Source organism: Anas platyrhynchos, chromosome 2, assembly GCF_047663525.1.
Source record: "Anas platyrhynchos isolate ZD024472 breed Pekin duck chromosome 2, IASCAAS_PekinDuck_T2T, whole genome shotgun sequence".
In the NCBI taxonomy this organism is placed as follows: domain Eukaryota; kingdom Metazoa; phylum Chordata; class Aves; order Anseriformes; family Anatidae; genus Anas; species Anas platyrhynchos.
This window is the reverse complement of record NC_092588.1, coordinates 46201322-46228644: the sequence shown is the minus strand read 5'-3', so window position 1 is coordinate 46228644 and position 27323 is coordinate 46201322. Positions and strand designations below refer to the sequence as shown.

General features: G+C 41.6%; 1 protein-coding gene across 5 annotated transcripts in view; it reads right to left on the bottom strand.

Annotated features, from left to right (window-relative positions):
* SPIDR (scaffold protein involved in DNA repair) overlaps positions 1-27323 on the bottom strand; it is a 202200-nt gene that overhangs the window by 71057 nt on the left and 103820 nt on the right. The gene's annotated exons all lie outside the window — the stretch shown is intronic.

Genomic DNA, 27323 nt, shown 5'->3' with positions numbered 1-27323 from the left:
TGCCTCTCCATTTACTTCCTGCATGTTTGGAGCTGTCACAAACTTGCTCTCCAAGACCCAGTTTTGGTTTCTAGCGCTCATGTCAATTCACAAATAGCTTCGCATGCAGCAACTTCTTGCCTGACAGATTAAGGTAACAGTTGCAGAATTTCTAAGCACATAATAAGTTAGTGCCTAAGCACATCTCAGTGTTGTTGATGCTGTTTCATATGCTGGTATCACAGTCATATTTAGAAATACACCTCTTATACTCACAGGATATAACTCTTCTGAAGTCAGCTAACAAAAACAATCAGTAATCTCATTTTCTAAAGACCATCAAAAGAGAAACAAAATTCACTTAGTGAGTTTATTGCAGGCTGTGTTTTTCTGCTATTAGATTTGTATCACTTGGGAGTAAAACAAGGCCTCCTGCCTTGGCAGCAAAACCGAGCTGACCTGAGTTCAGAAGTTACCTCAGGACTTCAGTCTCCAGACCACTGAACAGTTGCATTATGGAGACAATGCTAGCTCTCACATCCATGACATAAGTTGTCAAAATGCAACCAGACTAATTAAAAGAAGAAAAACACGCCCTCAAAAATACATATTTCTGATCTCAGTCCATACAAGATCTCAGCCAAATGTTGCAATATGGTCCGCTTTATAACAGAGCCCTTTATTCTCTACACAGAGGATAGCTACGTGGAAATTAATGCATGCATATTTTCAATGGCATAGGAAGAGTAGCAACACGTTATTAAATATAATCCCCATTTTTTAATAATGAGGAAAATAATGTAACATGAGAAGATCTCTGCCTTTTAGAAAAAAAAAAAAAGTACACATTTTAAAGTACTCCTTTTAAAGGAGGCTTGCAACTTAAAAAGTATGAATCATACATACAAATTACAGAAAAGATTTATTGCTTCTATTTATGAACACTCACGGAAGTTATGGTTTGAAATAGAAAATCCATGAAAAGATCCAGCACAAAACTGTGCGCTGAACCTCACCACAGTGCCTTAGTACTATCTGGGAACTCAGCAGATATAAGCAGGTGGTAGTTCGCCCTTCATGGCCATTCATTCAGTCCCTTGGCTCCGGGTGAGTTTGTTAACAAGCGTCCCAGCTCAGAAGAGTATGCCAGTAGTTCACAAGGCTGCCAAATTGATACTGGCTGGTGATCTTCTGCACTGCAGGATTTACACTAAGGAGTGTGCTCAGCCAGCACACCAAGGCATCTCTGACCTTAGGAGATTTTCATGTCCAAGCTGTCACTACTCCCTTTTTTCTCAAGGACAAAAATGTATATAAAGTTTGCTACTCATCTCAAGCCAGTTTTGTCTGTCTTTACAAGCAGATACGGAATGAAAATTTTAGCACCTACTTTCTGGAGACGTCTGTATTCAGACCCAAAGTAAACAGGAAATCTCTCTGAACATGAGTCTGTTACGTCACTAATGCCAAAAGAATGTTTGCTTGATCTAAATCATCTCATTCTCTAAAAAAATACTGACGCTAGCACCAAATCATTGACAGGAACTCTGAGGTTTATGGTGTTATTTTTATTTTCCTGCTGCAGATATGTGCTGAGACTTTATTTATTTATTTGTTTTTAAAGCAGGCAGGTTTTTACTGATACTCAAATTACGTGTCCCATGGTTTTGCTTTGCCTATGCATTCGGTGCTTTGATTACTTTTTTAACTATTAAGAACTTTCTCTCTTTCGTTTTCATCATATCTGCACACGGGTAATACCATGAATTAATGGCTAGTCAGCATTTCCATGAAGAAAAAAAGAAACCTAAATACACTTTCAGGAGAGGCTCTTCACTTCTTTTATCTCACTAAAACCGGCTCCTGTAATGGGTCATTTCTTTTAGACCCGCATACCTGTACGCTGGCTTAGTAGGAAATCTTCAGCTAGGTCAGGGGAATGATCGCTGCAGTCTACTTGAATTTTCCCTATTTTTCCTATGGGCAGATTCCTCCCAGGAAGAAATGAAAAGGACCAGCAATAAATAGAAATGATAACCAATTGAAATGAAAGAAAGAAAACAATTTAATGAAAAAAAGAATGCAATAACATCACTATTTTGTATACAGGTGTATGGCTAAATGGAAATATTTCAACGTGGTGTAGTGGGAGGTGTCCCTGCCCATGGCAGAGTGGTTGGGACTAGATGGCCTTACGGTCCCTTCCAACCCAAACCTTTCTATGATTCTGTGATATTCTACTCCAAGAAAGGCAACTACAAGTGCATCATTTTTTATGTGCCTAAGCCAACTGAGCATATTCCAAATTTTGGAAACAAAACAAAAGTACATTTGTAAGAGAACTTGTTCTATGGAAACTGCGGTAAGACACAAGAAATCATGAATAAGGTAAAGATGTTTTAAAAAATCATTACAACACACACCAATCTAAATACTGTGAAATGAACACTGCTTTATACTTTTCACTGTGAGGATGAATTTTATCAAAAATAACATAAGATAGAAAATACAGGAGGCAAGCATCCCATAATAAATACATAGGAGTGCTTAGGTTGTGTGGAATGCCAGATGAAGTACCTCCACTAAAGAAAGCAGCCTGGTTTTAGAGATACTGATCTCAAGATTTCTTGATCATGAAATGACTGAGACCCTAGCCACTGAAGATGGACATCACCAGCTTCAGCCCTTAGATATTGGAACATACAAATTCATTTAATGACAACGCCTTCCTTTTCTAGAAACTCTTCCCAGTCCTGCTCCGCTCAAACAAACTCTATGGGATGGGAATTTTGATTATCATCATTACAGAAAACTCTGCATTGCCACTGTATAATGAGACATTATCTCATTAATCAAATTACACAGAAACTATAGAAAGAAAATGAAGTTCACTACAGGCTTAAAAAAACTTCTCTTGCCCTCTCTGATTTCTTCTTGCTCAGCCCATGACCACCTCCTTACCACAAAGGCAGCCATGTTACAAACACACACCCACACTTGTGTGCCCCAGTTCTTTGTTTGACTGGAAGATACAGACTCAGGCAAAGAAAGCCAATCCATCTGAAGCAGCTGGGGAAAAAAAATCCCTTCCACAAACCACCACCATGGTCCTGAGCTGCACGTGTTGCCCCTGTGCCCGAGACACCACAACTGATCCCCCAGCCTCCTGCACCTGTCCCAGCTGTAGGTTCTCCACAGCCAGACGTAGCCCAGCTTCCACACCGGTGGATCCACGTGTGCGGAGCAAACAAACTATCTGCTGTGTTGAAAGGGTGGAAAAAGTCCCCCCAAAATACAGAGATTTAAGGATGGCTTTAAGAGTTTTCTTGTACTCTCTGTAGGACCCTCTTCACAGATGAAGTGTTAAACGGGCACTTCAAGCCTTCTGCGACCGCTCTTCTCCTCTATCTGCTTCCCGATAAAAGCTTATTTTCAAAGAATGAGAAAGAGACATCATCTCATTAATCACACTGCACAAAACAATAGAAAGAAAATGAAGTTCACTACAGGCTTAAAAAAACTTCTCTTGTCCTCTCTGATTTTTTCTTGCTCAGCGCAGCATATTTAAATGTTGAATTGGTCATCCACTTCCTTAATAACTGCCTTTAGAGGAAAGGTCACTTGTAATGACCTGAAGTAGAGACTGTGAACTTTTTACACTACAGGGCATTTTTTTTCCTGGTATGCAGACAATCAACAATTGCCGTAACTGGTCACATGCTGGAGTAACATGAGGCAATAATGTTATTTTTTGTCTTGCAGCAGCAGCTTCTCTCTCCAAGGATGTAGCTTGCTTTTTCTCTTTTTTTTTTTTTTTTTCTCTTCCTCCCTCCTGTGATGAAATGGCTATCTGGCAGAGCGGGCACAGGAGATCTCCTTGCCCACTGCTCTGTTCATCGTGGTCTACCATGATTTCTGACACAAAACACTGCAGCAACCTACGGCAAGAAAAAGTTTCGACGTGAGACAGGGTCTTAATCCCGCTGTCAGACAGTCAGAAGGCTTGCAGTGCGGTTTGCCCTGCGCAGCCCGCTGTGCTCGCTTTCCATCCACGCGCACAGGCAGCGAGAAGCTCTGAATCTATGGCAGCAGTTAACTAACAAACCACAAACTTCCGCTCGGTTGCGCTGACATCAAACAATGATGATGGTTCGTGAACTCGAGATGACTTTGGATCACTTTAAATTAGAGAACGCTTTTTTGTTTGCTCTCCCTGGGCATTTTATTGGGCTTTTTTTTTTTTCCCTTTCTTTTACAAAGTGCAAAATGCTTCATGCATTTTTTGAAGAGCACAGTGTATTAGCTGAAAACTCTCAACACTTCAACGACCTACAGCACGCACTGTAATTATGAAACGGGCTAATGTCAAGTCTCAGAACAATGACCTCTGAGTAAATAAGGCTGAACCTCCATCAAGCAGAAGGGCAGTCACATGCGTAGGGTAAGAGCACGTCAGAACCTCACGCCGGTACCCAGAAGCACAAGGAGTCTTTCCCTATGTGCATACCATACAGGGCCCAGCCCTGATTCCCTAGGAATCATTTATTTTGTCTAAAATGGAAGAATTTGTTCACGCTACCTCTCACTTGAAGTTGAGCGCCCTTTGTTTGCAATTTTACCTGTCAAAAAATGTAATGTGTCCAAGAAATGGCTGAAGCCTCCAATAATAATAATTAAGAAGAAAAAAAAAAAGGCACAAGTCCAGACTGATCTCTGTCCTCCTACCATCTGAGGACAATAACTATCTATTAGGCGGTTCGAATCAAAATGCAGCTTGGAACTGGTCTGTCTTCTGCCAAGCCTAGAGATCACCCAAACAGAGAATTAGCTAGTTAACAAAAACCTCAACATGACCAACATCCACGAGTATCTATTCATCCAAATGTGAATAATCTCACCACTCATGTGAGTCTCTATCAGCGTCATTTATCATCACTTGAACAATCTGTACAAGTACTATGTGAGCTCACACTTTCAAAAGCAGAATTTCTTCCCTTCTCTCAAATTCAAAGGCAGAGAACAAAAATCAGCTGGTGTGTCTTTCTTTCAAATTCTCTCACTCAAAGCAACAGTTTCTGTGGGACACAACAACTTAAGATTGAGTGTTTTATTTTCTCCATGAAAAGGAAAAAAAAAAAAATCTATTAACCACTGAGACCAATGTCCAGAGTCACTTATGTCAAATATACAATTCTCAACCTTGCCAGGTTTCCAAGGAAATGAAGCTTCAACACCTCAGAATAGCGGATCTGCAGAAGATATATCAAAAAAGCATTCAATCTATGTCTAAAATGCCTACTTCTAGAAAATGATGCATTTTATTTGTGAATTGCTAGACATTTGTCGCCTCATTGGAAACGTATTTTATTGGAGACCTCATTCAATGAATCCAACACACAGAGAAAAGGCTACATAGCTATTCAATGTATATATTTTGTTATTTACTACCATTTTACTACCAATTTATGACCATTTGTCAAAAAACTTTAACTGAAATGCAAAATCCAAGGACATTATTACAACAATGTAAGTAATGGGGGAAAAAATCTCTATTGTGGCCTAAGTTCCTTCTGTAAAATATTGTATTTTGCAGCAAAACTATTTGTAAACCTAAGAAATCACTCCAGTGAGAAATTATAGTACACAAAGCCAAGATTTGTATCACTGTATCATTTTAATAATTTCCAAGTAATCGTAAACTAACCACTGGCTTGCCATAGTACTACCGTCTTTTGAAATGTGACACCCTGCAACATGAAATAAGTTGTATGGAAATTTTCATATTTAAGCAGAGCTCTGCTATAAAAAGTTTGTGGTTAGCATTATGCGCTCTTACATCACGCAGCCAGTGCTTTCACCTCTGCAGGGAGGTGCACCCGGTGCCTGCTGAGGAGGACATACAGGTCTTGAGATGCAGGGAAGCACAGAGGGAAATTACTGTAATTAATCCAGACATTAGCAGGACTGGGAAGTAGGGAAGTTTCTTGAAGTTCTCCAGCCACTTGTTCTGGCTGAGAAGAAAGCACCTGAAATTTCTAGTAGTCTGGGTAACAACTTATCAAGACAAAAGTTAACCTTTGGCACCAACAAGCAAAATTCCACTCATGGGCTGCACAAAAACTCTCCTGAGTTCACTGGGCCAATACTTATGAAAGGATTTGCTAAAATTGATTTCAGTTGTGATGCTGAGACTTTTTAAAAACCTTGTGCACGAGTCTGGCACAAACCAGTGTTTTAAAGGTTTAAAGTTCTACTGGTTAAAAAACAAAACAAAACAACTGCACACAATAAAGCATTAAACTAGAAAGTTGCCTTAAAAACAAACAAAGAAACCCCAAACACTCCCACACGCAATGCGAGGGTGTTACAAGTAATGAGGGAGATATAAATATCATGGTTATCTTTTCATAATCGAGATGTTATGAAAGAATTCCAATGTGTGTGTTTACCCCATATATCAGCTTGTGTCTGACTAGCCACGAGCTCATTACTCAGAAGACTTTTTCTATCTGCTTCCAGTGCTAAACTGCACGTAGGGTTTGAGGTAGCTGAGGGACGATGGCTGTAGCCTCCAGAAAGTTGAAGGATATGTCGCAGGGATTCTGAAACTCAAAGTACCAAACCAAAGCAAAAGAACAGAAGCAAGCAAAATGCAAAGTAATGTCATATTAAAACTTGTGGTGAATGTCAGAGATTGCAAAAAAGGCTGTATTGGTGTCAGATCAGAGGTCCACCTACCTCAATCTCATTTACAGCAGCAAGCAACAGATGTTTGAGGAAGACCACAACAATAAAAGAAAGCCTGTAGTAAAAGTTTTCTAGAATGCTCTTCTGTAATAACTTCTAAAAACTTTCAGCTTAGGGACTTGCTGAGGCAGAAGCAGTATCCCTATGGTTAAAGAGTCCTCAGAATATTTTTTCCTCCATGAACTTGAGTCTGCTTTTTACCACATGTACATTTCCAACATCCACAACATCCTGTATCATCCTCAGAGCACTACAGTGTAATCGCACGCATGTGAGGAACCACTTCCTTCGCTTTGAATCTGTCCCCTGGTGGTTACACTGCTGCCCCCCACTTCTTGTTTTAGAAGAGGTAGTGAGCAACCATCCTTCTTGATGCACTTCCTAATTAGAGATCTTTATCACATCTCCCAGCCACTGTTTTTTCAAGGTGAAGATCCCTACCTGTCTTAGTCATTTCTCATAGGGAAGTTATTCCGTACCTCTGCTTGTCACTCTTTTCGGATATTTTTCTACTTCTACGTATTTTGGAGTTTGGGGGGAATGACAACGCAACCTAAAAATGCACCGTGAATTTCTGCAGTGACATCATGATACTTTTGACTCATTTCCAATAGGTCACACCATTCTGTACGCTTTTCCTGATCACTAGATGAAAATTAAGCTGAAACTTTTAGAACCCTAAAAACTCAGCCCTGAATAGTAACAATCCAAAGTCCATCATTTCACGTGCACTTTGTATTTACCTACAGTTTCTTGTAGGAGCGGTCAAATCCTTCCTCCTGCCCCAGTTCTAGGGCACTCTATAGAAGAATGAACATGCTCCCCCCCTTCCCAAGCACTGCAAGGATCACAGCTTGCCAGTGAAGAGGAAGAAAACCTGCATTTTGTTGCACAGAAGTTGTGCAATTCTTTATTTCTCTACTAGTCACCGGGACACAATGGAGATCTGAAGCAACAGATGCTTCTAAAAGTGGTGCAAACGTAAGCAGTGTGGCTACCCAGCTGCTATCACACAGCACCAACACCCCTGAGGTACCCAGAGGAGCTGCTCCTTGGTCCAGAAGAGCTCTGCAAGACTCACACAGGCAGCTGAGGGACGTGTGCTAGAGTGAAGAGCTTCAGCTGAGAGTTTCTTTACTATTAAGTGACACAAAAAGTCAGGGTACTTTGTTGGTGGGTTCATGTTTGGAGGATTATCAGGAAAACTTTAACAAATAAATCCCATTTTAAAATATGCTGTCCAACATTTGGTAGTGTCTTTTAAGGGCTTGGAATTTGCTATTGGCATGGGTCTTTTGCAAGTCTGTGCTCACAAAATCTTCACATGCACATAACAAGAATAAATACTTATCCCTGAGCAAAGTCTGGCATTCAGAAAGACAGCTTAACAGATGCATATGCTTGATTTTGTTTTCTTTGTTATTCTCTTCTTATTTGATTATTAAACCTGACACTGAAACAAAATAAAATGAAAAAACAACAAGCAAACAACCAAAACCACTAACAACAACAAAAAAATGCATCAGACTTGTTCTTGTACTTCTCTCCTGCACTGCACATTTCCTGTTGTTTCTTGTCCAGGCTGTGGAGCAAAACCAATTTCTGGTCTGACCTCAAGAGGTCATTTCTTATACAAATACATCCGTGCTACCACCACATCAGTACAGGGAGAGTAGGTAAAAATAGGGTTCTGGATTCTGTGGTAATACAAGCAGGAACACAAAACGTAGCGAGAACTTCTTCAATGCCACAGGGCACAAGAGCACAGCAGAAGACCCCCTTTGAGCTAGTCAAACTCTGCTTGGACAGTAAGGTGGGCAGCAGCCTGAAGGCCTTGATGAACCATGGCAGGTAGATGGAGGTGGCTGCACTCCTGGCACCTGGTGCCCAGAGTTGGACAGGCCTTAGCCCAAGTTTACCTGCACTGTGATACCCTTCAGTTTTATTGAGCTGTTCTTGGGTAGAAAAAACAACTTTTTTTTTTCAGTACTCACTGCTAACACTGATAACAGTGTAAAAAAAAAAAAAAAAAAAAAGGAAGGAAGGTAGAGGCTGTGTGGATAAGTTACTTACCACATAAAACTGTTTTAGGTGAAGTCAGAATAACAATGCTAAAACCAGAATCTTCTCCATAGAAATCTACACACCACCATTGGTGAAAACACAGCAACACTAGTGGCAAAAGCAGGAACTTTTTATTATTTATTTTTAACAGAATCATCCCTGTGTAGGTGAAGCCCTAGTGATACGCTGTGCGAAAGGGAAGCACGGCAGTTCAGCTGGCCACAGCAACACGGCTGTTTTGTGTCCTATCAACAAAATACTCTTCTTTTCAGGTTGGAAAATAGCCTTCAACTGCATACATACTTTAAAGTTATCGCTCATGAATTACTTCCAGATTTTCATTTTGCTTCTCTGTAATGGTACGTATCTTCTCACTTAAATCATGGCAGATGGAACCTATGGCATTGTTCTCTCACAGAGGAAACAAGGAAAAAACATCTCAGAAACAGCATTTAAACCTCAGTATCCTCAGTAACCTTGGCTTTTGGATTAAGAACACTTAATATTCCTGTGCTACTTTAAAAAGATAATTGTACAGAACAAACAACACCTAATTCTAATATTGAAAACTTATACTGGTGGCCTCCAGGCTGTTGCTTAATTTTTGATTTGCTTTATTTCACTGAATGCTTGCAACGGCAAATAACTACCAGACCCCATCCAGAAGACTTTTTATATTGTATCATATATATTCATACGTAGTTTTACATGACAGAAAGTCTTTTTTTGGATTCATGCAAGAGGGCTGATGATTTGGCAGAGCAGACTCACTAATGCATTGAGATGCATGAAACCTTCGGTTGCTGCTTTTGTGATCTCATTAGCTCTTGTAAGCTAAACAGCTTCAGCATGTTTTAGGTTCACTTTTTGGTTTTAAAGATTATTTATTTCTAGAAGAAAAACAGTCTTTTTTACTTCAGATAGAAGAAGAAGAAAAATTACAGAGGTATAGTGGAAAGATGAAAGCCTTTATTATTAAAAAAAAAAAAAAAAGCATACACAGGTATGCTTCTATGTTTCTTTGCAATACCTCAACATCTACCAGCCACATCAGCCAAGCTTACCTACTACAATTATCCATGTTGCTCAGCCATATGAGCACGGCAACTTGAGACCAATTTCAAGTCAAGTTGAAAGAAGGGGGGGAAGCAGACAAATCATTTCAGAAACAAAAAATAAGAACAACTTTTACTGAATTAGATCTGTATTTTCCTAAAGAGTTTAAGAAAAACGAATGGTAACCTGGTTCATTTCTTGAAGCACTATCATAAAGGTAACAGAAATCCTACAAACCTGATACAAATCCACCCACTGAAACAGCAGGCCATCAGCACCTTTACACTTGGGAAATATTCTGGTAGCAATGAGGCAGAGCCTCATTGTGTGAAGGACCGGCCATCCTCAGACAACCCCTTCCAGCTAAGGGGCTCTGTGGGAGCAATGCACTCCCACAGCAGCAGAGTGCTTTGGAGTCTGCGTATCTCTTACTGCTGTCTTCAGCACAACCCTCATGAAAAGATCGGAAGCAAAGCCTTTCGAAGTGTGGAAAAACACCCGTGAAAACATATGTATTTTAGAGCAAACCGGTGAGATAGACAGACAGAACGCATGGTATCATGGAAACGTCAGAACTAGCAAAGAAAAACAACAAAACAAAAACATAAGTTTAAAGTTAAAATTAAATTCTAAGAGCACTAGTGAAACTGGCCAGTACAGAGAAATGTTTATACAATAGAGGGCGAAACAACTTCAACCCTACACACACATTTCCCAAGCAAACAACTGTAAACTAATCCGAGGCTTAAATATACCCTTCATTATTTAACAAATAATGGCAACCCCATTCTCAGGCCTGGAGTCTGCCTACTAAGGTTCAGAAGAAGGGATTTTGCAGCTAGATTTGAAAAGCTGAGAAATATGAACGCGTTAAGACTCAGCCCTAGGTAAGCCAAAATTCTCTAAGAGTGCCCCCTTCTTGCTGAGGGCAGCCAGCGTCTCTCAGCGTCCTTTCCTAAGGGGCACCCTGTTCTTCAGCCCCCTGCTCACCCTTCCTGCGCTGGTCTTCCTGGCACTGCCACTGTGCAAGGGAGGAGAGAGCTCCATGTCCAACTAATTAATGCTGGACCCCAATAAAAATGAGTCTCTTGCTCATCTCCATCACTAAACCAGACCTGGAAAAAGTATGTATATAAATGATATAATACCAGCACATTTGTGCTTCATGTTGTGTGAGAAGGTATAGTTAGGATATCATGTTTTAAAGACATATTTATACACTTGTTTTGAAAGCAAACAAACTGTTTACCCGCGTTCTGTATTTTCTCCTTCACCAGTTCTAAAAAATAAAAATAGAAATAAAAAATAAAAAGGAAATGCATACCTGAAACCAGTGTACAACTATCTAATATAAATACTGTTTGAAGAAGAATCTTAGAGCTGATTTCCTGTATGTAAATACACTCAGCTGAAAAAATGTGCGGGGCACGATTCCCGGACTACAATACAGCAAAAAAAGGAGCTCCCTTAGCCTTGCTGACATCCGAGGGGAGGCACAAGGCACTCATCATGAGGAAAGAGGCCGCTCTGCGACTGCAGCATGTGCGTACACATGCGCACAGAAGTGCTTGCACGTGCGTGTGTGCTCCCCTCCCTCCCTCCCCTCGCCTCCCCCCGCAGCAGTGGGGTGGGTGAGCGATCGCCACGTCCCCTCAAGGGAACAGCTCTTGGATGGCCTGATCCAGCTGACTGCGTGCAACATTCCTCTAAAAAAAAAAATATTATCTGTTTGCTTGCTTGAAGCGTCACAAAGATAATATTCACGTCTGTGACCCTGACTGTCTCTGGTCAAGAGGCAGAGAGATTGTGCAGACCGCGTTGCTTTCCAGCACCCCCGGGACGCCCGCCAGAGCTCAGTGATGCAGTCCCAGAGGAGAGGCCGCAGCCCCAGGGTAACGCTGCTAGCAGTCCTTGGGGCTCGCTGCTGGGAAGGTGAAGGGCACTGATGGGAGACTTGGCTTCCACAGCCTCCCATCTGTGGCACTGAAGCACACAACAAAATCATTAGTGTCCCGAATTTGGGGAGGGAAGGCTGGTGAGTATTTTCTTCTCTGGAAGAACCTTACCCCCAGATCATTTGGCTTCCCATTTCTTCTTTCTCGTTGCTGTCCTCTCCATGCCTACACCGCCACCCCCTTCAAGTACCTGCCAAAACATTCATATCTGGTTTTGACATTGTGGTTGCACGTACATGGGGGCCGAACGACATTTAGAGAATCTTATTTAAAAGTAGGTTCACCCTTCTGATACCATCTGGGCACCCAGCTCCACAGAGCCAAGCAGCATGAGAGAATCCCACTCAAAAGCCCAATTTGACTACAGGCACACTCATTTTAAAGTGAATCTAACTTACTAGTCTTCCCATAAGAACCTGCAGAAGGGCATTAAAAAAAAAAAAAAAAAAAAAAGGTTGCCAAGTACAGAAATACAACCTCTGGCCTTGGAAGTCCTTGAACTAAAGTTTGCTGAAGGCTGGCAGGTTAATCCCGGGAAGAATCAGTCTGTGTTTGCCCAGTTCCTTTATTCTCCCCCTGACATGCACTCCTGCAGACAGGATGCCAAGATAGGCCCGGCTATTATCTGATCTGATAGGGCCCTTCTGTTCGTCCGACCCGCCACGTTTGCCTCCATGCCAATAAAGGCACAGCCTCACAGAAAAGTCAATCATGAGAAGCCGCTAAGTGTCATGTGCATTTTTTATTAGGCCTCAAACTCATCCTGTCACGACAGCATTTAGAGCAAGACCTCACGCTGCCACAGACCACGACCACAAGTGATCGCGCAATGACTGTAACAAACGTGCGTCTGCTCGGGGGGGATGTGAGTACGGATCCATTGCTTGTCACTGAACACACCAAAGGCTTGAGGTCCAAGCTTTATTTCATCCTGAACTCCTTCTGGGACTAGCATTTTTACATCAGTGTGCTCTGTGTACAGGTTAAAAAACAAAGTTTTGAAGAAAATTCAAGACCCTAATAAAAGCAAGAATTTGTGCTCGATGGAGAGCACAGACCCAAATATGTACACCCACAACAGCTTGCTGTAAACATAAGCCCTTCTAACCCAAAACCTCCGCCTCCTCTCATTTCAGAAGACAGGTGGCCTCCACAGGCTGCCCACGGTGTCTGACACCCCCGGCTCGGGACGCCTCTCCAGGTCATCCAGGTGATGTCGGGGAGGGTACTTGGCTTAAAATATCAGACAGGCCTAATAACCGCATTTTATTATTATTTTTTAATTTGTATATATATAAAACAAAACGTATTTTAAAGCAGGATAAATACCACGTCCAGTATGAAATGTGTGGGTGTGCAAGATTAGTTTATTCCTACAGATAATGTAGAGACCATTGCTGCATTCAAACACCACAGGAACCGTAGAGAGGTTCCCAGCAAGGACACAAACAGCTGCAATATTTTGAGTAGGCAAAGACAGAAAAAAAAAGGGCTATGCTAGACCAGAAGACATCACAAAAGAGTATTGAAAATCACTACCCAGCGGAGTGGTACTGTTTTAAACAACCACTTTGCCTCTGTGCTGATCAGGCATGCTACGCCCTCTGAAAGGGTTACACCATCTCTTCACTACTGCAGCTGAGTCAGACATACGGAGAGCACACAGGTGAGAAGGTGAAAAAGAAAATCTAAACACATATGGGATGCTATCTCCTTCTTCTTTTCTTTTTGGCTTGTTCTTGCTGCTTCCCCGTCCACCCCTGCAGATATTTGCCAGCTGTTTGCTGTGCCTCAGCATCCCAGCTGGGAGCACGCTCTGTCCCGCAGTGCTGGGCCTTGAAGGCTGAGCTATGAGCAAGCATCAGCTGAGGGCACAGCCACAAACCCTGCTGTAGTGAAGTCACGGTGCCACCCGGGAGCCCCCACAACACCAAAACCCTCCAACTCTTCCCTTCTGAGACGGGGGGAAACAGCGCTTCCAGCAAGAGGAGAGCACACAGCAGTTCTTGGATGACACGAAGGCTTTTGACAGTGAGACCTGCCAGAAGGGTCCAGCTCCCAGGGGAAAGGAGGGACCTCTGCTCTGTCCCGACACGCTGCGATACACGGGAAACACAGGTCAGGCAGATGTGAGGGACGAGGGCTGCAGAGATGCTTTGCCACGGTATCTCCTGCTCAGTACAAAACCCATTCCAGAGGCCACTGCATTCTTCAAATAATTTGGGAAAAAATAATTACCATTTAGATAAATATAATGTATAATAAACAAATATAATTTAAATGCATATTTTATTAAAATAAATTTACAATAAATAAACAAGTTCCTTTGTCTTGTCGCTTAACATCACCTATTCATTCTGAAAATCAGTTCAGTTAGTTTTACTTTCAGTGCTCCTTGCTGCCAGATTTAGGTTGTTATGAGGCACACATGGCTTGATAAGAGCAATTCTATCTCCTGGCCTATATATATTTGTATTTGTTTTATGCCATGGAAACATGTCTATGCTTTTCATGGAAACTGGATAGAGACACTGCAAATGGAAAAAGCAGTACCTGTGGATGCCCTCCTCCCAAACGGTAAACATAGCAAGAGACTGCTAATGTTTGTTTGAAAACACTTGCCCTAAGTGATAATGCTGATGGAAAAAAAGGAAGTAATTTTGCTTACTTTCTGCCTTCAGGTGGCTCATTAAAACACCTTGTGTGAAAGAAGAGGATGTGAGTCTCTCCTGAGAGCTTCATGTTTAGGCTAAGCATCTTTGAGGAAGGATCCTGGCAGCAAATCTGCGTAAACTCAAGTTCTTGTTTTAATTTTGAATTTAATTTGTCAGCAAAACCAAACTTCAGAAAGAAGGCAAATTTTGACAAATTGCAACTGCTATGAGCTCTGCTAAGAGCAGGATGTAACATGTATGTAATTCTCCAAGAGAACAAATTAGAATAATTGCATCCAAACAAAAAATGCTTATGCTACAGGTTTATTCTATAGCTTGGCTAACTCTTCAGGCTGGGAGCTAAGGAGAATTTGCCAATGGGAATCTCAAACCTCACCTTCAGATCATAAAGTGATCTGCAGCACACCTACTACTTGTCAGCAGCACGCGGTGCCAGTTGTGCTATCGCTATTTTTGGACTCCATTTCTCCCTTTCTTTCCCTACAGCCATAATACCTTAAATCTGGACACATCTGTAAACAGACGGAGGTAATATAAACAAAGCATCAGGCTTTCCAAACGCAACCTTTGAACCCTTGCTCACCCAAGCAATCTGCGCCAAAAAAAGAAAATGGTCGCTTACAAAAATACTAATTCACCTGTCTATCTAAGATACGGCACAGCATGGGTATTAGGTGTATGGTAAGAATGTTTTGCTGTTCACTTCAGCCACAGTATAGACATAAAATTAAACCTTTGAAATATACTGCATGACTTCGATGGGTAGAGCAGCACGGTCTGCAGGGAACTGTAAATATTACATTAGGCACCGTGATATCAGTAAATAGCCAAGAGCATTCCAAGCCTAAAACATTTATCAGATGCTTAAGACTGGTTCATAAAGTTAGCTAGATAAATCCCAGTCACCTAGACTCTCTTTACAGTTAATGAGCAGAAACAAACAACTACAAAGTGAGGTTCTTTTGATGTCCTTAAGAGGAGATGACTTGCACTCCAGAAATGCCCGTTCCTTTCTCTCTGGTTCCTGCAGAAGGGAACACAGCCCATATTTGCACAGCTAACCCTACAGGCGCCTGCAGTCGAGCTCTGATTGCCGTGGTGGTGAGGCAGGCAGGGCACAGCGCAGAGGCCAGCAGGAACCCAGCAATGCCTTTGCTAGCGCAGGAAATACGAGTTCTGCAGAGTTTCTCACAGCATCAGCTGCCGTCAGCATAGCCAGCTCCATCACCACGTCACGTGAGGCTTGATGAGAACGCTGTGAAGAGCTGTAACGAAACTTTACTTACTACAAACTGCTCCCTGCCGCCCGTAATCAAACGCACCCCTTGCTGTAAAGGCAGACCTGCCTGCGCCTCTGCCTCCTGGGTGCTGGGAAGAGGGAGGTCTTCTCACACACATACTTTTGGAGGTAGATAGATACAGCTAACAGCAGAGATGCCCATTCCTATTTCTGCTCTCTCTTGCTTTCCTGACATGAATATCACCAGTTTACTGGCCCCACAGAAGAGCCAGAAGATTGTTCCCTATAAACATCCCTGTAAACCACCCAGGGCAAAGCCACTGTGGTCAGCACAAACCACCTCAGATCACCAGTTCACACTCAGCTCTCAGATTTTGCAGTAGCACACATGAAGGACATTTACCCACCCACCCATCTCCAGTATCTGCTGACGGGGGGCAACCATCTCCAGAAAGAGGGCAGGGATGAGCATCACTTGCAGCTCCGGCTGCAGCAAGTGATGCTCCACAAGCCAGGAAGACCTGCAGCTGCAATCTCCCTTCCTTCCTGCCTTTTACCTCTCTAGGATATGCTTGATCCTACTGAGCCCACTGAATGCAGTGAAACAACAAAAGGACACGCTCCTCCCACCTCCCAGTTTTCTGCTGGTTTTGTGACACGCATCACCTTCGTGTTGCACCAGACAAGCACCCAAGCCTTGCAAGATGACACAGGGCTGCAAGCTTTTGCTACAGCTAAATTTTACCCTACATCATCAGTTTTTATATCAATAATTTACATAAGTCACAGGCACGAAAATTATGCTGGAAAGGGATACATTTGGTTCAGGATGAGCAATTCATTTCTAAGCTTTTCTCACTGTCAGTCCACGTGAGAGTAGTGGCACTGCACACGCAACTTGCAGCATGCTTTCTGAACTCTTCATGCAGATGCATCTCCTACTCTGCTTCTGGGCTATGGTTTAACATCTTTTTTTTTTTCTTTTTTTTTTTTTTCTTTTTTTTTTTTTTCTGCTTGATGCAGTCATTTCTTTGAGAGAACAGCACAGAGTGAATGAGGATAAACCAGAGAAATAAACAGGAGCCAAAATCCCTCACTGTCTACAACAGAAACACGTCACCAGCAACCACAAAGGATATTAAAATCAACAGATAAAGGTCAGATAAAGCACCAGATAAGGTAGTGCGCACATTAATATCTCAGAGATGCTATTACAAGGTTAATCGGTTATACTGGCAAGATTTAAATTTGAGTTATTTGGTGCCTAAGGAAAAAAAAAAAAAAAAGCAAAATAAATAACTTGTAATTTACACACAAAATGTAAATCAACCATGAAATGTAAATCAACCATGGAATTACAGCTTTACATAACAAAGTGGATACAATGCAATAAAATCGAAGTCTCAGAGGCACAGCCATCCCAAGGGATTTTCATACTGGTATGGCTATACCCCGCACAAGGAAGGGAGCTTTGCCTTATGTTAGCCCCAGGTTCCACCACTGCTCTGCCTTTTCTAAAACCACGGGAAGTCAAACAGAGAGGCTGCATCAAAGTTTAGCTGCTCCAACGCAAAAAAAATGAAACCCACATTTCTAACGCAGATAAGCCCAACACTGGCTGATAGCAAAAAAAAAAAAAAAAAAAAGCAGATTTTTTTTTTTTTATCATTTTTGCCCTCATTTTGTTATCTAACATACAGAACTTGCCTGCTTTCAGGAATGTTACCAACATATCATGAATCAGAGATTTTTTACTTTATGCTTTCTTCTGACAAAAATCAGAAGTTCAGGATTTGAAATGTGACTATTGCAATAATTTCTCTTCATTTTTGATCCTACTACATTTGTAAGACCAGAACTTTAAGCCACCCACAAAACAACAGATGCCTGTTTTGTGTAGGGCTTCAGGGTAATGGCTCCAGCTTCTCACTAACATTCAGCACAAGAGTGTCTGGTTCTTGAAACCAGGAGGGATTACTATTTAGGTCCACACCATTACAGTAATTGGAAGTATTTGTTCACACAATTCCATCTTAGTTTTGAACCTGCAGCTTTTATAGAAGTAATCATAGAGAAAGAGATGGAGGAACAAAGCAAAACGTGGTGCTTTCCCCATAGCCAGCTCGTACTCTCGGAAGTGTTCATTCTTGAGCCCTCTCAGTTCAGAGAAAAGATAAGTCACAAAGATGGGTTTAAGTCTAAGTCTTAAGCCAGACACATCAAAGGGAAAATTACCATTAGTACAACATAAGTCATATTCTAGTAATTAAGGGCCAGTATAGAGCTTAAAGAGCATTACAGCTCCACCTTTATCAAACTATTACCTCTGCTATGTATTATCAACATAGCAAAAGACTTAATCGCCCAGACACTCTGCCAACTCACTCTTCCCCGTAGAAACAAAACACACAAATCTATCTAAAAGGCCAATTTTCAACAGAAATGTACTGAAACTCCAAACTATAGGTGTAAGTTGCCGCGTAGTTTCACATCCCGCTAACGGCATGTTTATATGGCTTCCATGAGCCTGCTGGTATCAGCGTGCCTTGGAGCGTGCACATATAGGGACAGAAACACCAGTCCCCTCCTTCCCAGCCTTCACGAGAGACGCCTTACTCGGTTCATAGCTTTCTTGTTTGTTTGTACACGTACGTGGGTGTATTGGCTTTTATCAGACAAAGAAAGTGCACAAGGAAACTGAGGTAAAGCTAAACTGAAATAGACTTTCACATTTAGGACTCAAAATACTTATTAGCTCCATGCTTTCACTTAACTCACTGGCATACAAAATCAGGCAGTGCAGCTCAGGAACCGCATTTCCAAATTGCCACCATCTTGTACCATGGCCATTCATTTTGCACCGCTGTTTTAACAAAGTAATGGATAACTTAACTCCAAGACCAAGGGGCTGTTTTAAGCTAGTCCTGCAGACCTGGAGAGGGAAATCACATTTACTGTAGATTCAAAAGAGAAAGGAGAACATCAGTGACTTCTCAGAACCTCTACTAAATGGATTTGTCCAACCAATTGAATGTTTTTCTGAGCACATAGCTTCAGTCCTCAGAATAACGACCTACTGTTATAAAACCTGGAAACTCAGCATGCTTAGCTCGATTTCTAAGAGTGCAGGATGTCTCCTTTCCTGACTTTTTTTTAATTTATTTAATAAAATTAAAACTGTTACTGCATCAGCATGTCATGGTAACTGACTGAAAACAATATCTAGTTCTTAAATAGTATCCTTCTCTTGGAGATCTTTGAGAATTACACAAAAATTACAAGGCTCACACAGCAGTTTTAATAAATAGGTGTCTTGTGATTCCTGATTGAGTTAAGGTATTTTTCCCCTCATCTCAGGCAATCAGAAATGAAGGGAGAGGATGGCAACTTGTCTAAAGCGACCCAGCAGAGGAAGCTCTGGCTCACACTACAAGATGTTAGCTACACCAGTTAAAGGTGCTCCCACCCTCACACTGTGGTCTACCCCCACCTCTCATTTATCAGCTTAAGTCTGTGGGTTGTGCTGCAAAACCAGATCAAGGTCTCACCCAACTTGAAAAACAAAGCAAACTAACCCCCCCTGCCTTCAAAAAAAATGAGCATTTGATAGTTGGACCAGCCACCTTTGGCAGAGCCCCTGGTAGAAGCAGACTGGGCCATGTCACAGGAACACGCGGGACAGCCGGGGTGAAGGTGTGCCACGGGCCTTGACCACGGGTGCCAGAGCTCCTGGTACCATCCCCTACCTTACACTCTTTGCTGCCTTAAAAAAACATGCAAATTATAATCAAAACCCAGCTTCCAAGGGCAATGAGGTCTTCAGCACTAATACTGACTGTGACTTGCTGCAGCACAGTTGTGGTAGGCAGCCAGGAACTGCCCAAGGGTGTGAAAGCTGCTTCCAAAATCGTTTTTTTAATGTAACCTAGTTCCTGTAAAAACTGAAGCACCAAAATGGTTCAAATCCTAAGTTAACAGAAGTAAAAGAAAAATCTAAAACACTAAAGACTGCGATTTAAATACCTTTCTCAAAGTGTGGTACCTAACCTCGTTGCAGCTTAAGTCATTTATAATGTACCCAGAGTTGACCTTAGCTTTCTCACAGTGAGAATTTACACTCTTTAAGATAGGGCTCTTTATAGGGAGGCCCCTTATTACACTTGGGGCAGTGCTCTGCACCTTTCAGAAACTGCCTTCAGGCGCCCTGTGGCAGACAAGCAAGCTGCGTGCCTTTATGCTAGGGTGAAAAGTGAGTAATCACTGTACGAGCCTCTTAACAGATCATGTTCAGGGTCTTCAGGGGAAGAAAAATAAAAAGACAACAGAAACCTTTGACACAGAATTGACGTCACTTCTGATAGCAGTGTTTTGACACCAGCCTAGCAGAGACATGTAAGTGGGGCCGTGCTGTTTGCTCTACGGATCGCAGTTTCTTGCAGGTAGCTGGTGGAGAACCAGCTGGTTACAGGTCTGTGAGGCAGAATAACAACAGTCTCAATCACAATATGGAGCACTGACAGCAAAGCTGGAGACGGAAAGAAGAGAAATAACACACTTCAAACCACAAAAAGAATAAAGTAGGTGAAACTTACCACTGCCAGCGTGCTACAGAAGCGTAAGGGGACGGTGCTGCCTATAGAAATGCTTCTCCACTCCTCTGCCACAGGAGGCAGGAAAAACAGCTGGCAAGGTACCCAGGAATCAAGATGCTAATTCACAAAGAGTAAAATAATACACAACTGAAACTGACAGCATCTGTACAAAACTGATTCAGCTTGTCGCTGAGATGCTCCATGAAACCATCTGCAGAGCGTTGCATGCTGGCAGAGCCCTTGACCTGCATCCACACACGCAGGACATGGGTGTTTTACACAGTTCACTTTATTCCTTTGTTTTAAAGAGTTCTGTGGGTTTTGTTTGTTTGTTTGTTTTGACTTCATTTTTTTGAAGCAAATAAAAAACAAATGCAAGGAGGTCAACTGAACTCACAAGGCAGGAAGTTACTAAGTTGTTTTGTTTTTTTTTTTTGGCTAAGCTTTTAGGCCAGTGACTTCCCCAGAATTACCACCAGTACATCTCTGCTAATGGTTGAGATAGAAGCATGGCCACCAGGGCTTTTAAGCATTAATTTCTAGAATAAAAGCTGAGTCCTGCCCTTATTATATGCTTCACCACTGCTAATGTAAACAGCGCTGACCTACCGATTGATGGCAAATCCTAAGCTTTCCAAGTGGAGACAAAACCTCACAAAAACTCCTTTCATTACGGGAAGGCAGAGTGGTCAGAAATCAGTGTGGACTGGCAAGATACATTGTCTGGATCGCAGATAGATCAAAGTAGCTGAAGTTCTTCATGTCATCTAAAACCTGAGCTTTGCAGGAGATCTTTGGCACACACACCTCTGAGTCAGCAAATCGCCTTCATTTGACTTTCCAAAGTGTTAGGGTTTATCTGATGATAAATCCTCCTTTTTACTTAACACAAGGAATTAAGAAGCAATTACATTATATTTACACATTTATAAACTATGGGTTGCCTTTTTCTAAGGGCGCTGGATCCTTTAATCCTTCCTTAATCTAATCAAACAAGTGGGCGACAAATAAAGCACAAAGGGATGTGGCTGCCCAACCACAAAGTTGCAAAGAAACAATCCAAGACTCCGACAAACGATGGAGGACAGGCAAAAAGATCAGCTCCAGTGGGAGCAGAGCAGTACAGGCAGCACAACAAATACTGCTGGCTTATATTCAAAGCTGCAGGGGTATAACTTACATCGCTGCAATGTATTTCCACCACATACAGATATGGGGGTTTAAACACATCCATTTATGATACCACAGTGCCTCAAGCTGTGAGAAGTCTAAAAAAATATGTAGACATTTGGACAAAAAACAGCCTAAACTTATATATCACTGGAATTGATCTAGAAGCGTTTGGTGTTTTTGGAGCCAAACGTTCAATAAATGCTGAAAAAAAGTCCAAAATGTTTGTTGGGGGAAAAATACCACTTCCTCAGTAATATGAGGAAAAAAAGACCAAGCTGAGAAAACTCTTAACTTGCTTCATATTGCAAATGTCTCACTTTTGGATACTGACAGTTCATTACACAAACCTTTACAACAGTTTACCAGAAGCACTTACTAAGCTTCAAGCCTCAGAGAAAAGATAGAAGGATGGGTTTTCCTTCCAGGTGAATGAATAAACCCCAGCATTGCACAGATGACAAGTGAAATACCACATTCCTATTGCAGAGCTTTAGTGGGAGTAGGCAAGTTGGGTATGTGGTGCTGTGTCACCAGAGGGATTTCTGTTTGGGAGAAGCTGGAGCTGGGTTTCCCAGAAGTGTCAGCCAGGAGCATCAGGACTGGGCAAAGCCCCACCTCTCCCCGAGCAAGCACCCTTGGCAAGTATTAGCCCTATATTACGCATTGCTTAACTTGCAGAGGAGTTCAGATTCTTTTTCCCCCCTTAGCAGAAAGTTTACTTGCCTAGACCAAACCCACATACGGAAAAAAAGAGCTCTGACAGCAGCCATTTCTGAGTTTTTCTCCCGAAAACGTGTATACTTCACATTTTATTTTTCCAGACAAAGCTGGAGACAGCAGACCAAGCTGATGCACAACACTCTGTAAATCAGACAGGTTTATCTTTACTTGCGGTTGGGTCAACTACCAAGGTTTAAATTATTTCTTCATCCAAGTGTCATCCAGTCACCAGCTTTGAACTTCGTAGTTCACAACCACGATGTGAAAAAGGGAGCTTCCACCACAGGAACAGTGAAAAATCCAGTGAGAGAAAACATTGTTAGGCATTTGCTTGGCTGGTAGCAGGCATGAGGAACTTTAATCAGACAACAGATAAGTATTCGCTTTTAAAAATTTCAATGACAAATGAATATAAACACGGCGTCAGTGTTATAATCCTTGATCATGTAGGATTCCCAGAAATGTGGTGGTGTTTTGCTTTAACGGTAACCATAAAACAAACAAAAATTCCAAGATTCTGCGATCAGCCTACACAGGCTTCTTCTCCACTATATTTTACCATTTTGTGATTAAATCTTTCCCTCTCAGTCTCGATCTTTGCAATAAACTTTTATTTCTCCTTAAACTCAGATACAGTTTCCCAAGCACAAGATAAAAATTCAGCTTTCCAACAACCAGAAAGAAAATCTGTCTGTTGTAATACAACCCACTAAGTCACTTACTTCAAAGTATACGACCACAAGGAGAAGCAAAGTGATTACATTTCTTTATTCTCTGCTTAGCTGTTATGAAGTGGAGAAACTCATGTTTTCTTCACTGAAGTTTTAACACTTGGGCAGAAAACAAACACATTTTTGTGTGCAAAAGGAACACTTCACTTCTAAATAAAGAAACGGTGAAAATTATTTATGGTCTCTGTTTTACCTAGACTCTAGTAACTAGAGTGCTGAGTCATAAATTAAGCTGGAGCTCTGACCTTTAAAGAACAACTGAGATCATAATAAACACGTCTCAGATTTTCAGTTGAGTCCAAGCAGACAGAAGCCCCACGTCTCTTTGATATGTCTGAGGAGATGCAGGTTCTTAAGGTACACATCAAATGATTAGCAAAGTTAAAAAAAAATAAAAATCCCTCTGAGTTTTCACTTTCCCCGCCTTATATATATGCATGGGTAATTTTCTAGGTTGGAGTGAAAACCACCACAAACATGCAAAACAACTGAAGAGTAGATCAGACAGTACAATAGTTACTTGTAGCCATGCAAGACCTAGAATTCATCATTTTTTGTTTTGGAAACTAGAAAGATTTCTTACCCAGAAGCAATCATTTTAATTATGTATGTCCCCTGAAGGTATGCTTGAACATTAAAAAAAATATGAGGGCAGAAAAGTTGGGAATTTTCTCATTATGTGTCATACTGCTGGGTTTTGTTTTGTTTTGAGCTGTTATCTCCATTTTCCCTCAGCCCAAACTAATCTAACCTCTTTCTCTGTAAGTCCTTCAAACTCATTATGGACCTCCTAAGGTCTGAGTGCTTGACCAAGTGCTATATCTACACAGGGGTTCAATATACTTATACAGGGACCTGAGTTCATTCATGCCTTTCAAGCCCTTAGCTATCAACATGGAGTTGTGTTTCTTTGCTTTTACCAATGTAGCTACCCAATGTTGCTTTTCATTCCTGAGCAAGGAATTTATTCCTTGAGTGCAATTTATTCCTGAGCAAGGTAGACTACAAGCTACAGTCTTTATCAGTGTAAAGCTGCTATACTACTAAGCAACATATTTGATAATCAGGCCACTGCTAAGCAATGTTAAGAGGTTGCTGCTCCACCTGTGTGTCAGCAAGTCTCAATTGCTTATGGTCAACTCTCAGTTAGAAGGATATAAGCAAATTCAGAAAAGAAGATAAAGATGTTCTCTTGAAACCCTTTCCACATCCAGAAAAACTCTTCAGTGTGGACAAATGCAGGCAGCTGGATGATTCAGCTGAGCATATCTAACAGCTGGCTAACCCTCAGAAGAGGGCCCAGCCCTGCTCCCCACATGTCTGTGGGGCAGCTTCAGTGAACTAACCCAGGAAAACACCAGCGGATGGTAACTGGTGGGTGCTGGAGAGTCCTGGGCAGCAGCAGGGGCTCTTTGCTCAGGAACAGCAGTGAAACAGCACCATGACAGAAGCCAGTTTGAAAGAAAAAAAAAAAAAGTGTCCAAGCAGATGTCACAGCATAAGACAAACATCAGCGTAGCTGAGTTTAGGTGCTTTTCATTGCCTTTTCCACCTAGCAAAATCATCAGCTGGACTGTACGACTCCCAGGAATACAGATCCTCCTTCCAGACAGGAATGATAGTGATTATCAAATGCTTCAGGCTTTAAGAGTAACAAAACCAGCAACAAAACAATAAACATCAAACGCTGTCGCAGCTCTGTGTCTTACTAAGTACGAGCCGTGTTATTTGCGTTATGCAATTCGGTTATAAAGCACTTTCACTCTTGCCTGTAAATCAGAACCGTCCGTGTTAGATCTGTGCAGGCTGAAACGCCTCTCAATGGCTTTAGCAAATTCAGCAAAAAGGTTTGCTGTCGTATCACGTGTGGAGCCATGCGCTGGCCCTGGCACAGTATGTAAATGAACTCACTCACCTCCTTGGGTTTTCCCCTTTCCTTTCCCTGATCTTTAATGAGGATATCGAGCTCACAGGGAGCAGCAGCCGGGAGTTTGCTCGGTACTTTCAGTGTGGGAAAGAAGCCAAAACACAGACACAATGACCGAATTCAGCTTTTTTAGGCAAACACACCAGAACGGCATACATCCTCCTCCGGGAAAAATGCTTCCCACCACAACTTTAACAGGAAACCTAATTCAAAACCAAGGGTGGGCTGTCCCCTCCTTCATTTTTCATACCTGGCTATTAAAGCTGTTCTCCCACAAGATATGCCTTCCTGTTAGAAAAGCTCCAAAAATTGCTTATGACCTGTTTATTTTTATTCTTATGATGATTTCATGCTGTAATATTCTGAATATTACGTGTGGTCTTAAATATTTGGCTTTTATATTGAAAAGTTTTGGTAAAAGTATGGTTAACAGTTAAATGGAAAATAAAAATGAGTGTAGCATTAGACTGTAAAACATGTATTTGTACTTGAAAGTGACTCAAAGTTCACTGTGTACTTATTTTGTTTTAAAATGTATTCCATTACACAGACAGTATATGCTCAATCTCTATTTTCTGCATATTCATTTAATTACACACTTAATTAGTCTCTCTTTAGCTGCTTGTAACATGGACAAATTGCTTGGTTTGAGCTGAAGTTTCCCTCTTCGCTCTGAAATACAAAGTGAATTTCTCTGGCTAGTAACTACACCTGGATATGTTCTATATTCTCACCCTCTGTATAAACAAATACATCCTAGGGATGAGTCTGCACATGATTCTAGAGAGAAGCAGCACTCATTCAGAGCTCATAAAAAAGCATCTTTGTATCTCTCTCTCGATGTGGTGTTGCGACTCTTGGAAGCTACAACAGCCTCTGACATAGCTCACCCAACCACCCTAATATCTAATATCCTTAAATATCTATTTTTTTCATATTTTTTTCCTCAAAGCCAGTATGCCAGTTTTTCCCTAACATTAATTTCACTTGCTGATAAGAAGTGCCATTATTTTCATTTTTCATACGCAGAATCCAGGCTTAGATAACTTGCTGAAGGTTAAATGGGAGGCCTGTGGCATAAACCAAGTGAAATTGGGAATGTAAACAGCATTTTGAGCACAAAGTCTATTTTTTCTCATCTAATAGTCTCTGATTACGCTCCTTCCTTATATTACAAGGCATGCAAGGAGAGGCGGAGAGGTGTAGGGTGGAGAGGCAGCGGGGACAGGGATGATATTTTGATCGGGTGCCTGGCGCACATCCCGCTGTACAACACGGCCTACCATGACACAGTGGTGGCATACGAGGTCAAGGCACATGATCCTCCTCTGTCCCTCTACAGGCTGCGAAGGTGACCCCGGAGGGCTCCAGCAGAGTTAAGGTTACACACGTGGGCTGCAAGCGAGCTTTGCCTAAAGAGAAAGCTATGACCCTGTGCTGTCAGTTAGGTATCTGGGCTGGTTGGCGACTCTTTGCTTGACCTCAGGATTGTGCTGGCAGTATCTGATAACATTTCTACATATATATTTACAAGACCTTGGAAATATCCATTTATAGTATTACTATATTGAGAAATTTGAGGTTATTGCCTCAAATCTTCCTTTCAGGCCTCAACTCTTCCTTACCGGTTCACAGAGGTTACAGAAAACACGTTGTCAATTCAGAGAGCGATTATTTCCACGCAGGTTAAAACAAAACTAGAAAAAAAAGTGAGTATGTTTAAGGCAAAAGTGACAGTTTTCCTGACAGAAATTAGCAGTCCCTGGTTTGAAAACAACAAATTCGTGTTTTAGCACTTTTCCTCCAAACAGGAGGAGATAAAGAGGAGAGGGAGGACAGGAAGAGAAATAACCAACATAATGTTTGCTGCTGTTTACATTCAGAAACAAAGGGAAATTAAAAAAAAAAAAAAAGGTATAAAATATGACAAGGATATAGGAAGTGATTTGTTACATAGCAGAATTTCTGGAGCCACGTCCCAGCTATTAGAGACTTGGGTACAAGGACAGATTGTTTTAAATGAGGCTACTAGCATTTCACTGTTAGGGAAACAGGCAGCTAAGAAGGAAGAAAAACTAAAATATTGTTTATTTTGATGATACTACATTTTGAACAGTCCAAGGGAAGGCTGTCAAGAGAAAAACTGTATCTTAATAGCAATTGACTCAACGAGCACTCCCTATAGATGAGCAGATTCTGCTCACATTATTTATGTGAGGCAAACACTATTTTGTTGCTCCTATTGCCCCAGTTTAAAGTTGCTTCTCTGAAAACAAATATGACACAATGAAAAACTGCTAAAAGATTCACCGAGCTATGGAATGTCCTTCCTGCTCACCCTGGCTCACTTTTCGCTTCGAAACGTAAAAGGAATGTCACGCATTTCTAAACTATGTCTGGGAGCAAAGCCTCAAGTATCATGAGCAAAAACACTGAAGCTCTTCACTGTACCAATAAAAAGCTA